The following is a 16,876-nucleotide window of genomic DNA, read 5'->3' as shown; positions in this document are numbered from 1 at the left end:
TGCCATCGGTTGTTGATGTGCTTTACCCAACGCCAGTCGCTACACGATCATCAGCTTTCAGGCAGGCAGGCAGTCAGGTCGTTATTTATCGAACGGGGTGCGGCATCTTTTGACTTTGATGTACGCAGCGATCGGTGGAGCAAATCCCCTTAATTAAACAGCTATTAAATCAATTTTAATTGATTTCTCCTTGAACAGTCGTCAGTGAACCTATTTGCACAAACAATTCATTGCACGTCGGTTGAAGTTTTGACATACAACAGTTCAACGACAGTGCTGCCAAATCAATCGCCCCCCACACTCGATGAAGCATGAAACCACTTTTCGTGTGAACGACAAATGTATAAAGTGTCAAAAAGTGTCTCCCATACCGAACTTACGAACCCTTCTTGTTGCTTCTAATACGATTGTCCTCACGAGGTTGAGACGGGGAGGCATTTATTGTATTACACAAAAAAAACTGACAGCGCTCGGGTAATAATCCGACAAGTTCGACTAGGTTTACCTCTTCCTCCCGACGCTTCTACCGTTCTCAGTCGGCCGTATGTGGTAGCAACTAATAGTTTTACATAAGTTTACTGTCGAGGGATTTGTTTCAGTACCGGTTCTTAGAGCAGAGAAAGAGAGTAGAAGGTTCAATTCCTTCTTCACAATTAAAGCCTGGCAGTTCTCTAGCTATTAAGGATATAGTTTTCCTTTCCAACAATAGAACCGATAACCCTAGTTGTAGAACAAGAAACAAATAAGACAAAAGCCGCAATAACAAAAGAATTTGCCCCCGTCAGTTGCCCCTTCAGTCTTCCAGAGACGGCGAAACAGGATCAAATTTTCTGTTTGCCTTGCTCGGAACCAAACTCAAACTCTGACCATTATTGCTACCTGCGCTTTTACGTATTCCCCTTTACGTGAAAGTGCGCGTGAGAAAAGCGGATTAGCCTTTGAATGAGTGATTTGAAACTATACACGCATGATATCCGATTATTACCCAGCCCGAAACTGATTCTCAAGGGGACGGAACGGAACGGAACTGGTTTGTTTGTTTATTTTTTCTTCGATTGCCCTTTTTTCCATGAATGAAACCGAACCAACCAACCAACCGGTCTGTACCGGGGAAACATAGCGATTATCCTTTGATTAGTAATTGAGCCCGAAACTTCCACAATGAAATGGAAGTTTGAGGTGTTCTAAATTGGATTAGTTTTAGCTGCAGAGAGAGAGAGAGCAGAACGAAATTGACTTTGAACACACACATTACCGGGACGAAGCGATTGTCGATTTGCGTGTGAAAAGAGCAAATGTGTAACATTCTGTCAATATTGTGTACTTATGTTACAAATCGAAAGTGAACTTTGGGGTCACAACATCAGCTGATAGTAGTAATAACGTCGGTAATCGTTTCATTCTTTCATTTTAAATATTTACAGTAAGTAAACATAGTTATTAATAACAAACAAATCACTCTGCCAACAAGACAGTCAGAAATGATGATTGTCTTGATTGAACTCAAATCTTATCAGTTAGCGTTCAAGTGGCTGTCAATATTCAAGATTATTTCGACAAATAATTATTTTAGAGACCACTTCATACAACTGTAGGAGCGAGACGAATTTACGCTTTTTGAACAAACTCCAAACATTTCAGGAATCAGCTCAAGTTGGCTTAAGAGGAGCTCTCCTTTGAATAAATGAAAATTATGCCTACTTTACTAGTTGTACTTGTTTGCTTCAGATGTGACAATATTTCGAACTGTATAACGCCAATGTTGAGACGAGAAAATTTCATACGAAAAAAAAGTAATAACAGAGACATAACCGGATGACGTGAATACGAATAAAATAGATTGTTGAACTGATCACTGAAACAATGTGCTGAATCAGGAATTTGGTTCGGCATTGAATTCTAATCCTGAATCCTAGCACTGAACTTTACTTACTGAATTCCGGTTCAGGATTCAGTTTTCAAATTCAGATCCGAAATTCTGTTCTAGAAACCAAATCCGAAGTTCAAAAATCTTCAAAATCCGGTTCCAGAATTCAGGTACACTTCTGGAATTGCGGAATTGAATTTTGAAACAAAATTTTGAACCTGCATTCAGAAGCTGAATTCTGAACCTGGCTTCTGGAATGCATCTTAGAACTGAACTTTGGGAATACACAAAAAAATAAATCTGTATTCTTGTCCTGGATTTCAAACTTCAAATTCAAAACTCAGTGTGAAAATTCTGAACCTGATTTCTGAAACTAAATCCAAATTCTGGTCTGGGCCTCCATTTTCGTTTCCCAATTCAGATCCAAGTTCGAAATTAATTTCCGAAATTTAGTTCCATAGCCCATGTCTAGAATCAAAATCCTGATCTCAGTTCCAGATTTCGGTTCCAAAATTCAGGCTCAGATTCAAGTTTCGACATTCGGTTTCAGTTCCAGAGCTCTGGAACTCGATTCTAACCTTGGAATCTGGATGAGAAACTAAATTTTAGATCCGGATTCTGGAAATGAAAAAGAAAATCCGGTCTCGGATTCTGAAAGTGAATTTCAGAACTGGCCTCTAGAATTGGATTTTGGACCTACGTTATGGTCTGAACTACTCGAGCTAGAATGAACGAAGGATCTAATTTTTATATATTTTGCTGAGCAAATAATTTCGAGTTATATGTGATTATCTCAAACTACTGAAAAATAAATCAAATCATGATCTTCGATGACATGGAGACTTTGAGTGTCATATGACATTCGAATCAGTGTGTTGATCGTTTATTTTTTCCTCGTAGATCGCTGAACCGATTTTCACCATTCAGATTCGAATAAAAGGTCGTATTGTCTCACACTATTGTTGAATTTTTGTTATGGTCTGACTTCTGGCTTTGATGTAACATGCTGAGAAATTTAAAATTTGAAAGCGACAGTGCAAAATCTGAAGAAGTGTCTACAACGTCGATTCGATTAGCAAGTCTATGATCCATGATCAACCAAAGTCCAGTTAGTTAGGTTTCATTGTTTGTGGATTCCTCAAAAATAGCTTTCACAAATTTTGATTCAAATGTCGATTCGGATACTTTGATACTTTGTCTCAATAATCAAAGTCCAAGCAAACTGATTTCGGTTTCTCCTAATATCAATTCGCGATTTCGCATTGGAAGTAGCCCAAATACAACGCTAAGAGACTTTTATCATTTCACTTGCAGATATGAATACAATGAACTTTTAAGTTGAAAGGCTTTATGGGGCCATAAAACGGGTTTTGTTTCAAATCCGACTGATACATGATCTAAACTTGTGAAAGAGGTTCAATATAATATTAGTTTTCTTTAGACTATGACTTCATATATCAGCGGGTCTTCATTGAGGCATAACTTTACAAAAATCACGAAAAACAGAAAAACTTAATTCATTTACATCAGCGTTTAGTATTAACAATACACATTACTCGTGCTGAAAATTGAAATATGATCTATAAAAGTGTTTGTACTTTTTAAAGAGATATTCAACAATTTGCTACAACTGAAAGAAATACTAACTCGATCACAAAGTATCCGGAATCACCGCCGTGTGGCGCTTCCGGGAACCAATTAGATTGTTTTCAGGTTGCCCCACCTGTCATTGAAATTCTATCAAATTTTCAGCTTAATACCTGGACATTTGTAAAAGTTGCGCTGTATTGAGTACAACTGCGATTGTGCGTGTCCTCGATTTTGTACAATTTTTAAAAAGGAATTAAATTTGCAACGAGTTTGCATTGAATGTCGCGGTAAAAACCGTTTCAACGGTGCGACGACATTGCAAATGTTAGAAGAGTGTTTCGGAGACGGTACTATGAAGAAAACAGTCGTTTATCAGTGGCACGAACGTTTCAGGAAAGGGCCGTGAATGACCACGTCGTTTTCAGTCGAAGAAAAAGGTGATGCTCACAGTTTTCATTGATTACAAGGGTGTTGTGTATCATGAATTCCTTCCACAAGGCCACAACATCAACAGAGTATTTTTTCTATTCGGTCGACTCAAGAAACCGCTCCGTGGAACGCGTTTCAGCACCCGAGATGAGATTGTGGAAAAATCGCAGATGGCTCTGATGGCCATACTGAAAACTGAATATAAAAGATGTTTCGAGGATTGGATCAAGTACTGGCGTGAGTATATTGCAGTCGGTTGGGAGTACTTTGAAGGTGACATTTGATTTTCGATTTTGATAAATAATCTTGTATTTTTATATTTCTGATTAAATTTCGGGAACAATTTGATCGGATATACATAAAAATTTATACAACAAACCTTTTCAATGCTTTCCAACTTGACTCCTATCAACAGGATCCGCCCTATGACAATGGGGACACTCTTGGCGATACCAAGTCGTCAATCAAACATTTTCTCAATAATTTCTATTTTCTATTCGTCGTGCCTTCACTTCAAATGTATCCGACATCTGGTGATGTTATTCTCCGATCGACAGGATCAGCACAATGACAAGTCGCCGAATCGCCAATCAAACATTTTCTCAATAATTTTTATTTTCTATTCGTCGTGCCTTCACTTCAAATATATCCGACAGGTGGTGATGTTATTCTCTCTACGGAACCGTTTTTTTTTTGGTTTGATCGTCCAGAGTAGCAGTAAAAGTCTGAAAAACAAATTAGCTTTAATACCCGTAACAGTTTTTTTTCAACACAAAAAGATAACAAATAAAGTGGCCTAAACAAACGCCGCCGTTAGATGCCAGTTAGGTGCGCATCTCTACCTTCGGTCGAGCCAATTAATCAGAAACAACAGTTCACAACATCAGTGTCGACACGAGTTGTAACAACTGCCGGAGGAACGAGCAAAAAAAAAAGAAACAATTCCGCTGCAGTAATCACCACTAATTCATCATCTTCTTTGTATAATTAATAATTATCAAAGCCATTATTTCAACGCTTCGCTTGACTGTAGTTTTAAAAACCGGCGCTCGGAAGGAAGAAGATGGTGATGATGATGATGGTGGTTGGCTGGTTGGCTCGTTGGGAGTAGAGGAGCCGGGCGCCACCACAGCTGCAACTTGTATCGTTTAATTTATGGATTCGCGAGAAAAAAATACGATAATAGTTTTTTTTCTGTTGATTCATGCCGTTTCGTTCAAATAACGACTAATTACTGTTGTTATCTGCTTTTTTTTCTTTCTCTCTCTCTCTGGTGCGCTTGACGTCAGCCACGAGAAGTGTAACGAAGTTAAACCTGGTGTCGATTGGATTGGACTGAATCGAAATTCGATACTTGTCGGCAACTCTCTGTACCCTCTGCTAGCTAGCGAAATGGGAACTCAAATTGTTCGATAAAATCAGTTATTGTGGGTTTATGATACCTGCCCCGCAAGCCACAAAAGATCCAATTATCGACGATTGCTGTTACTGGCTGGCCTTTCTATGGGAAAAGTTTGACCAGAAAAAGAACGCGCGCGAAAAGATTGAAAATGGCAGAGCAAATAATCGCTTTAAATGGCAGTTGTGGGGACATGTAACCAACCGAAGAGGGAAGACCAATCGAGCTCATTAAGCAGAGCTGATAATTACACGTTTACGACGATGGCCATTTCAACCGGAATCCCAGTCTGAAGAGGTTCAGATGTAGTTCAGCGAGATATCAAGCTGTGAAAGCACGTTGTGATCATCAAATTAATAACTTTATATCGAGTCTGAGCGCTCCGACCAGGCAAGGACTGGCTCGGTTTGAGTGTGCAAAAGAACGGACTTCAGCGAATGGACCCCAACAACGAAAGCCATGTTCAACTTGTTATTAGTGTCAAGACCTTCCTTCGTCGCTTCGTCTCTTAGTCTTTTAGTTGAGTGCAGCACCTTCTACGGTTTTGCCGCGTTTCACTGAAGAACACTTTAGTTAGCGCATAGAGTAATGGAAACCCTTCAATGATGCTACTCTCGGAGGTGGCGAACTCTGATGATGCCGATGCCGAAGTGGAGAGCTATAATTACTTGAGTCTTGATATTTCTGCGATTGTGTTGTTGCGCTCACGTTCGACACCGAAGGTGAGAGCAAATCTTCAAATACCCCATCGTTCGTTTACTTCCTTCCCCCCCAGCAGCGGAACTGGAAATGGATGTCACAGACGGGATCAGTCGCGTTCAAATTTCACATCACGTAGCAAACAGAATTTTACTGCCCGACAACAATCTCTGTCTGGTTTATCTGTGATTTTCACTCTGCTCGCTTGCGAGGATACAACAACGAACGAACATCGTTTCCCGTCACTTAAAAGGTGCTTATTTATGACTCTCTCACTCCACTCGGAGCAGCACATTTTTATGCTTTGTGTGTTCTTGTGTCCCGCAACGGTGGATTTCGCAGAAATCTGTCCAGAACGACCGGGATATACGATATACGATAAGCAAACCGTTCACACTGACTCTGTGTCTTGGCTTTTGTTGAAACCGAATGGTCGAACACAAGTGGAAAATGAGCACGTACTTCTGGGGGCCTTAATGACGACTCCGGACAAGGGGTAGCCAAATGGAATCTTTCAGAAGATGTGTGTTCGTAGCAACGAGTACCCTCCGATCGTCCCTCGAAGCAGCATTGCTTAGCCCAGACAAGATTGCTAAATGTTCGGTCTGGCCGTCGTCCCGTAGGACGCGCGAGAAGCCGACTTGGAAATTGTTATTATTTATAATAATACACTTTAATAATAAGTGTATATAATCACGATTTACGTTAATTATTTTAATAGAATGTTAATTCGAGATGCCTGGCAATCGAGTGTTTCTTGCCATACACCGAGTGCCGACGATCGTTCTTCGGTCCATCCCAGGGTACGATTGGATAGGAGAGTATTTCATCGCGCCCCATATCATCATCATCATCATCATCAAGCTTATAATTTATGTGTAGTTTATGCCAGTATTTAAGTTCCATACACGATGTCGGAGCTACGAGGAACCGACCGACCTGTGGCTATACTGTCTCGCTGTACCGGAGAGTGCCTTCAGGGTGGGACATGCCTAATTGTGATCACAGACAAGTGGACTGATAAATGTGACGTTTCGGCACACACGGCGAGGAGCACTCGTCAGGGCATCCAAGCGCATAATGTTATGACAGCATTCAAAATCGATCGTTGAGAATGAAATTACAGTTCGTGTCATCTGTTACGGTTTTAAGGCCGCGTTTTGGCGTCGTTTCCACTAATTTCCCGCCAACAGATCACCGTTTTTAACGACCGGAAAGTGGTAGTAATCAGCCGAAGTAGACGACCACGAACGAACATTGAAATAATAATACATCGTAACCGCATTAACAAAAGGTGCAGTTTTTTTTTTGCTTTATCTCTGTCCTACGTATTTTCTCTTTTGTTCAGTCGAAGAACCGAGCAGAAAATTACAGAAAGCCTCGACCTCGTCTGGCACAGCCCGCGCTTCGATCTCGAGAGTTTAATATTGATAAATTAAAGGTTTGCGAACTAGGCTGCGTGTGCTGAGTGCGGTTCGTGAAAATTTTCGCCAAATAACAGGATGACGACGACGACGACGACGATGTCGACTACGCTCTGCTGATGACGGGGGGCTTTAATTGAGATCATTATTCATTCATTTGCTGCGTCGACTACTGACCCAGCCCGACCCTTGAGTCAGTCCCGAATGGCATTTCGTGGCAGTTGTTGCATGCATGTGCAGTTTTCTTTTTCTGTTTGTAATGTTTCTGTTTTTTTTTTGTCATGCCGTTTTTACGACCCCATTGTGTTGTTTTTTTGCCCCTTCCTTCTCTATCTCTCTTTATGATCGATCCAGCGAAAACTTTTCGTAAGGGGCTGTGTTTTTGAAATTTATCGTACTAAACGCTCATCATGGGTTGCGCGCAGCACGAATCAATAAAAAAATGATTGATAGTTATCGAAGCGGCAGATGGAGATTGTTATTGAAAATAAAGTTTTTTGTGTTGGGTCAGGTTGGGTTGGTTTACCCGCACCGAGATGGCAACACTGACTTTCGGTTCGGGAACATTTCAAACCAACCAGTTAATAAAATATAGTTAACTTTTCTCGGAGAAATAGTCGATTTCACTGATTTTACTACCAAATTTGTTCAGCCTCACAAGGTACCAACTTGGGACCGATAATGTTCAATCATTTTCTCAAACACCATAAAATCATACTGTAACCGAAAATTCTGGATTCAGGTTCAAAATGTTCAAGTTCCGAAATTCAAATGCAGAATTCATTTCCTCCTTCAGAACTCAGATCTAGTATTCATGTCAAGATCAAGTTCCCGAATTTTGTGAATTTTGTGAATTTGGATTCCGGAACCGAATTTCGGAATTCAATTTTGGACCTGGATCTAAATTTTGAAACTTGATTTCAGGAACAGAAATTCCTAGTTCAGACTGGAATCCAGTAATCAGTTACAGATTCTGGAGCTGAATGTTATAACTGAATTCTGAAATCGTCAATTAAAAACTTAAATTTTGGAAGTAAAATTCAGGTTCAGACCAGAATGCGGATTCCGAATTCAGATCCATTTCCAGAATTCATTATCGGACTGAATTTTGTACCCTGAAAATTCAGATTCAATCCAGAAACCAGATTCAATATTCGGTTCCAAGTAAAGTTTTCAATTTCTGCATTCCGGGTTAGAATTTATTTCCACAAATCAGGTTCAAAACTTCACACTATCACAGAATTCAGAATAAGAATTATGTTGCTGAATTCAAGATAAAAATATTCAAATTCCAAAATTCAAAATCAGAATTCAGTTTCAATTCCAAAGTTCAAACTCAGAATCCAGTTCCAAAATCCAATTCCAGAATTCTGCATCCATAGACCGTTCCAGAATCCATGTACTGCATAAAGTTTCAGTCCTTCCTAATCAGAATACAGTTCTAAAATTCAGTTTCCGGATTAAAGCTCAAAGTATTCAAATTCCAAAATTTAAAACTAGAACTCAGATTCAGAATCCAGGTCCTAGATGCAATCCAGTTCTAGAATTCTGAATCCATAGCTCGTTCCAGAATCCAGGTTCTGCACAAAGTTCCAGACTTCCTAATCAGAATTCAGTTCTAGAATCCAGTGTCAGTTACAAACAACAGATGACCGATTTGAACACAGTTACTCAGTTAGAATGGCACAAGAAAGAAACAAAGCGACAATGCTTTTAAAATTGGTTCAGGATCCAATAGCGGTGTTCGGATGGGAAGAGTTATCGCACGCAGCTCACTCACCGAATATAGCCCCTTCCGATTTCAACCTTTTTGGGTCGATGGAAGGCACACACTCACTGGAAAGCACTTCGTTTACTTCGAATAAGTCAAAACTATCCGGTTCCATTTCCAGAATTCAGCTTCAATACAAAACTCAGGTCCTATATTCGGTCCCAGGTCCAATTTTCAGTTCTTAAACTTCAGTCTAGAATTCAACTCAAGAACCATATTCCAAAATTCAGATTCAAAATCAAATTTCAGAAATCAGTTTCTGAATTCAAGTTCAGAATTTTCAAATTTTTAAATTCACATCCAGAATCAAGGTCCGGAATTCAGTCTGGCAATCCAGTTCTAGAATTAAATTCCAGAATTTGGTTCAAAAATTCGTTCCAGAATATATGTTCTGAATTAGGTTCTACGCTTCCTAAAAATAATTCAATTTCTGAAAGTTCAGAATATTGGGAAGAGTTACCGCATTTACTCACCGAATATAGCCCCTTCCGATTTCTACCTTTTGGATCAATTGGAGACACACACACTCACTGGACCACTGCACCACTTCGCTTACTTTGAAGAAGTAAAAAATATTCGATTCCGTTTCCAGAATTCAGGTTTAGAATTTTAGAAATGGAACAGAATATTGGACATTTGAGCTGGAACTAAAATTCAGTTTCAATTCAGTTTTCAGTTCATAAACTTCGGTCCAGAATTTAACGTCAGAATCATATTTCAGAATTCAAGTTAAGAATATTCAAATTCTGACATTCAAATCCAGAATTCAGTTCCAGAATCAAGGTCTGGAATTCAATCTAAGAATCCAGTTCTAGAATGAATACGTTCCAAAATCCATATTCTGAATCAAGTCTTAGACTTTTTAATCAGAATTTAGTTTCTGAATTCAACATTGGGAAAAGTTACCGCATCTATCGCAAGCAGCTTACTCACCAAATGTTGCCCCTCTCCGATTTCTACCTTTTGGGTCGATGGAAGGGACACACTTACTTCGCTTACTTCGATAATGTCAAAAATATTCGGTTCCATTTCCAGAATTCAGGTTCAGGATTTTAGAAATGGAACTGAATATTGGACCTTTGAACTGGAACAAAAATCAAGCTTCAATACAGGCCTCAGGTCCAGTTTTCAGTCCTTAAACTTCAGTCTTGAATTCAACTTCAGAATTCAGATTCAAAATCAAATTCCAGAAATCAGGTTTTGAATTCAAGTTAAGAATATTCTAATTCTAATCCTATATTAATAAATAGTAGAAACCTCGCATAAAGACTGTCCCAGTATGGACGCACTTTGACTTTGCTACTTAGCCATTGTAGACTAGCTGGCGCACCTTCCTCAATTGGTCGAAGTTGTGGGCAATTTAATGGATTCGTGTCTTTTGGGACGAAAGTGACATTTTTGGTAGTATACCATTCTATCTTTGATTTCGAGTAGTGGCAAGAAGCAAGATCTGGCCAGAAGACAACAGGATCCTTGTGGCTTCGAATCATGGGTAGAAGTCGTTTTTGTAAACATTCCTTGATGTATATTTCGCTGTTCGTTGAAGTAGTGGTGATGAAGGGTTTCGAAATCATACCGCAGCTACCAATTGCTTGCCAGACCATAGCTTTCTTACCAAATTTTTCGACTTCAATCGATGTCTCGGACTGGTTTAACAATTGCTTTTCTCGCACCGTATAATATTGTGGTCTCGGCAAGGATTTGTAATCGAGTTTCACGTAGGTTTCGTCGTTCATGATTATGCAGTTCAAATTTCTAGCAAGAATCGTATTTTTGGTTGTTTCTGCTTCTTATAGGTTCGAAGATTCAAACGTTCTTTAGCACGAAGAACATTTGACTTCGAAGTGCCCACTTTTTTGGCCACATCCCGAACTGAAACCTTCTTCTTTTGGTCGAACGCCTTCAGTATAAGTTTATCCAACTGAGGGTTAGCAGGACCTTTTTTTTCGACCCGTTTTCGGTTTATCTTCAATGGAGATAATTTCTGACACGAATTTTAGCGTGATTCAACGCAACGCAATTGATCCTCGAACTTCAACTTCAAGAGAAGCTTTCAAACGATCCTTAGCTTGTAGAAATCGGCTCAGCCATCTGCGACAAAATTGAGCGAAGAGAAAAGAGTGTTTTGTCGGTTAAGTCACTTATACAATTATATCTCCGAAGCCGAAAGAGACAGCCAATTGATCTTTAAACTTGATTCAGAACCCAAAAGATGCTTTTAAACGAACTTTAGCTTGTAGAAATCGGCTCAGACATCTCCTAGAGAACTGATGAGAGAGAAATAAAAACGTCGGTTACGTCACTTTTACCATTCCATCTCCGGAAGCGAAATCCAACTGATCTACGATACAGTTTTTCAACCCGAGAGTAGCTTTCAAACGATCCTAAGTTCTCTAAAATTGGATCAGCTTCAGCAAACCCAAAAAAAAAAGGTGAATTTGAAAACCTTTTTCCAGATCCAAATTCGAATACGGATTACCGATGGTGTTTTACCACTGGGTGATCCATTTTCGTAAGAGTAGAAGCGCTTCTAATAAAGTGCGTGACGCAACGAGGCAAAGAGATACCAGTCGGATGGGGCCAGGTCTGGTGAGTAAGCTGCATGGACAAGCATTCCCCTCTACGGACTTGTGCGCTGGTGCATTGTCGTGAGCCAATTTCACCCAACTAATGGATTCAATGCGTGAGAAGAAATAACACATGGATCAATAAGTCCCGAGACTAACAATGGAAACAACATTTTTTTGCAAAATTTTTTTTTACCCATCACCTTTTAGGGTGATGATACAATGGTTCCAACGTTTTTCCAATTTTCCAATACCATGCTTATAAAAAAATTTATCTTTCGCTTCAAAATAAGCTTCAGTTTCAGCGATGACCTCCTTATTTGAGCCAAATCTTTTTCCCTGGAGCTTTTTTTCAAGATCAGCAAAGAGCCAGTATTCACTGGGGGCTAAATCTGGCGAGTATGGGGGGTGGGGAAGCAGATCAAAGCCCAATTCGTTCAATTTCGCCATTGTTTTCATCGACTTGTGGCAGGGTGCATTGTTTTGATGAAAAAGGATTTTTTTTCTCTGCATGTGCGGTCGTTTTTTTGCGATTTCCTCCTTCAAACGCACCAATAAGTCAATATAATAATCACTGTTGATCGATTTACCTTTTTCGAGGTAGTCAATGAAAATCACGCCATGCGTATCCCAAAAAACTGACGCCATAACTTTGCCAGCTGACTGCTGCGTTTTCGGACGCTTCGGACGGCTTTCGCCAGCTGTGCGCCACTCAGATGACTGCCGCTTCGACTCTGGAGTGTAGTGATGTATCCATGTTTTGTCCATGGTCACGTAACGACGCAAGAAATCTTTTCTGTTGTGAGTAAATAGCGATAAACTGCTTTCTAAATCATCGACTCGTTGCTGTTTTTGTTCCATCGAAAGCAATCGCGGCACCCACTTGGAAAAAAACCATTTTCATGCTCAATTTTTCATGAAGGATAGTAAATACACTTCCATATGACATCTGTGTCATCTCAGCAATCTCACGGAGCTTCACTTTACGATCTTTCATTTTAATTTTTGTCACTTCACTCACATTTTCCGGTGTAACGGCTTCCACAGGTCTACCCGAGCGTTCCGCGTCATTTGTGTCGGTACGACCACGTTTAAACTCGGCGAACCACCGACAAATCGTTGTTTTTGATGGACAAGAGTCCGAATAACATTGTTCAATCAATTGTTTCGCTTGCACGGTGTTTTTACCCATTAAAAAACAATGTTTTATCAAAACACGAAACTCGGTTTTTTTTTTTCATTTTTTAAACAAACTACAAAACGACTTTACTCCAACCTCGATAACTCAGCTGTTTCTGGTCGGATCGACTTAAAATTTTGACCCGTTTCAAGCAAAGGTTAGTACTCTAGAAAGATGTGGTTACTGGTTTAGTCTCGGGACTTATTGATCCATGTGTTAATCCTGGATCAGAATTTAAGATCTAGGTTTTCTTCAACTGGGTTTTGAAATTGAATTTTAGACCTGGATTCGGAAACTGAATTCTGAAACTAGATTCTGAACTTGGAACTGAGTTATGAACCTGCGAGCTAAATTCTGGACCTGAATTTTTAAGCTTGATTCTAGACCTGGAACTGAACTCTGGTCCAGGAACTGAATTCTCCTCTCCGAACTTCCTGATTGCATTACGCACGACATTCTCACATACTCCTTCCATTTTTGCTATCTTTCTCAATGACAGTCCGCGTTCTGTGCACCATTTTTTTGCGACGTTATTCTGCTGAAAGTCCACGCATTTCGGCACAAACTAATGAAAACGAATAAACAACTGCACAAGTGGTTAGAGAAGAGTGTAAACAACAGGACGCAGCCATAAAAATTGACAGTTTCTGAACCATTGCGAAATGGTGCGCGATTTTTGGTTGCGTCCATACTTTCTGGAACAGTCTTTATGACTCAGCTCGCACACGTCGGCCCGGGGGGGTTCTCCAGCGGCACGGTAATATGAATAATTGAATCGCATATCTGCACAAATTGATTCAATTGATTTCACTCCACCGGGTCCCGGGTCGGTGGTGTTTGTCGAATGGACAGACAGGCCCCTTTGCCGGCCAAGCGCAAACGTGTGGCGTGGAAATTTATTGCACCAACCGCAGGGCGATAAAATCGCTGTTAATTAGTCACCTTTGAGAACCGCATTTTAAAATATTGCCCCCATTATCCAACCCGGGGTACGAGGGTGAGTTATGCGACGGAACAAGTAACAACACGAGCAAGTTACAACCGTAGCAAAAACCACATTTTAATATTTATTACCATTTCATTGTGCAGGATTATTTTCAGTTTTATTTTTTTTTGTCGTCGTTCAAACCATCACCAACCACCAACCAGCATGTTGTCAGTGTTTCTCCGAACGACAACCGCAAACTCGACTCTCGATCATAAGTATCTTGTCAGCTTGTCACACAACGTAACGTGTGTTTTATTAGCTTAACTGAAGTGGAAATATTTACCGAGACACGACAAAACTGGTTTGCCACCATTGACAGCTGGAAATTAGCAGACTAATGTCAAACTCATCGACCGCACGGTGCTCCCGTTAGGCCGCACTTACTCGAACCTAATGAACATCAACGGCAGCAGTCCGTGTGTTAGTTAAGCCCGTCGACGATGACTGAACGAATTTGCATTTTCTACAGTGCAGTGCAGCAGCAATAGGCGTAAATTATATGCTACATATATCTTTATTTTCCTGCATACCACGTAATTACCGCGCGCGCACGAACATGATTATTGTAATTCGAAGTCCTGAGAGCTTCAACTCCAACTTGCGCCCCGCTGGCCGGCCGTCAAATCGCGTCTTGATCGATTAATCTTTAAACCGCGATCAGGTTGCAGAATTCCACGATTAAACTCCCTGTGCGAAAAGAAAATTGAGAGAACATACACACCGCAACGCAACGCGCAACGCACTCCAGCACTTCGTAATCGAAGATGACAATCGAAGAATGACGCGGAGGCCCTTAAGACTGAAGTCAGCCCAGTCGACCGGCATCGGGGGGCTAAACAGATGCGATTACCAGATAATGATGAAATATGATCGAGTGACAAAGTTGTCAGATTACAATCGCATCATCATTGTGACTTGTTGGTAGGCTGGCTGGCTGACAGTCGGTTGGTTGGTTGGTTGGTTGGTTGGTGCGGTGAGCCGATGCGCGCATTTCTGTGACGGGCTCTCTCGGGTTACCTCGGATATCGAAATAGGAACTGGAGGGCGGCTCCTGCCCTGCAACTCACCTGTGTACCTGTGGTTCATATAATAATCGGAAGATATTTGAAGATAGGTGAAGGTGAACAAAGGAAAATGTTTGCTCTGCGGTTCCTCGTTTGATGGTCGTCGTAGTGGAAAATAGGATTCAGTACATACCTGGAAAAAGAAGAGAGAAAAAAACCCGTTAATATAGGTTGGATATAAAGTCACTGGTTGGCTTTGTAATTAGAGCAAGAAATTGTAAAATTCCAAGCGAATGAACCAGAATTGAATAGTACTGAGAGAACCATGAATGTAAACTGTTTGGTAGTGCGACTACAAATTGCTTGCCAAATCACTAATTTTTTTTATCACTTTCTCTTACCCAAGTAAAGATGTTACTGAAAATTTTTTAAACTTTCGAATTTCAACTCAAAGTTTTGTAAAACCACGCCACCAAACGCTCTGACGATTATTCGAAGAGAATCTGAATTTAGAAAACTAATTTGGAGTAAGATTTTTAATACATTATAATTCACAATTCTCCAGGAGAAAAAAAAAACATTATTCCTTAAAAATATCTTTGACATACATAGACATTTCAAAATTTCTTTTTGTCGTGAACACGACTTACCTTACCTTGGAGCGCCTATTACAAATTTACCCTGTTCAAGATTGGGTAGAACTTAATCGCGAATATCCCTTGTTGCATTTATTGTATCTTCGAAAATATTATCAGCAATTTATATAAAAAAAAAACTTTTCAGTAGTATGAGATAACAACAACCGACTCAAAATTTAAGTTTTCCAAAATGTTTGGTATGAACGAGCATAAAGGTGAAATTCAGTGTCATAATAAGGCCTACTGCCTATTGCCTTTTGCGAAATTAATCATTCTTTGTTACAAATCAATACCTTTGGAAAACTAGAAATATCTACTACTATCTTTATGTTTCGTCTTAAACTCGTCAGGGCAGAGCAGTTCAAATTGAACTGCTTACTGCGACCTTAATAGTTCAATTTGAACCGCGTGTTGCAAATAGCAATAACTTTACGTCTGCTTAGCGGCTCAAATTGAACTGTTTAAGTTCGCAGTAAGCAGTTCAGTTTGAACTGCTCTGCACTGACGAGTCTAAGGCGAGACGTAAAGATAGTGAAATTGGTTATGTGCCCTAGCACAAAACAAGGTTAACCCCTAAATAGAAATATCTAATTCTTGAATTGCACAGAGAGTGTATCGAAAATTAGCTATCCACATACATTTGTGTTGTACGCATGTATTTGTGATTGTTTTCTATGCTCAGATCACAGCATGCTGTGCGTTTGGCTGTCAGGTTTCGTTTGTTTACTTGTTTGTGCGGTTTGAAATTCTGCGTTTTCAAAATGTCGGGTATTAAAAAGGAAGTGAAAATTAAGGTTCTGGATACATGGCTAAGTGAGAAGGGTATTACTATGCGAAAATTGGCGAAGTGGTTTGGAATTCATCATGCCAGTGTTGAAACCATCATTAATAAGTTTTCGGAACACTATTCTTTGGATGAGCTACCAGGAAGAGGCAGAAAACCCGGTTCTTCCAACCCGAAACTGGACCAGAAAATGGTATCTCTAATCATGAAGAACAAATCAATGTCAATACGTGATTTGGTCAAAAAAGCAGGAACGAGTGTCGGAATGATCCAGCGTATCAAGAGGCGAAATCACCTGAAGACCTACAAGAAGCAGAAAATCTCGAAACGAAGTGTAGAACAGAAGAAGCGAGCAGCAACAAGGGCCCGGAAATTGTATTCGCGTCTTTTGCAGTGTCCGGATGCATGCGTTTTGATGGACGGCGAGACTTATGTAAAGGAGGACTCGGAAACCCTTCCAGGTCCTCATTACTTCACTGTCGTCGTTGGGGAGGATGTGAGCGATGCGGACAGGTCGATTCAAGTGGAGGAATTCT

The 16,876-nt window shown here is 40.2% G+C and overlaps 1 protein-coding gene across 5 annotated transcripts in view; it reads right to left on the bottom strand.

The window, feature by feature from the left end:
* The window catches only part of LOC131426423 (atrophin-1), a 388,733-nt gene that overhangs the window by 109,247 nt on the left and 262,610 nt on the right, over positions 1 to 16,876 (bottom strand). The gene's annotated exons all lie outside the window — the stretch shown is intronic.

Source organism: Malaya genurostris, chromosome 1 (genome assembly GCF_030247185.1).
Source record: "Malaya genurostris strain Urasoe2022 chromosome 1, Malgen_1.1, whole genome shotgun sequence".
Classification (NCBI taxonomy): Eukaryota; Metazoa; Arthropoda; class Insecta; order Diptera; family Culicidae; genus Malaya; species Malaya genurostris.
The sequence above is the reverse complement of the archived record's forward strand: the minus strand, read 5'-3'. Positions and strand labels throughout refer to the sequence as shown.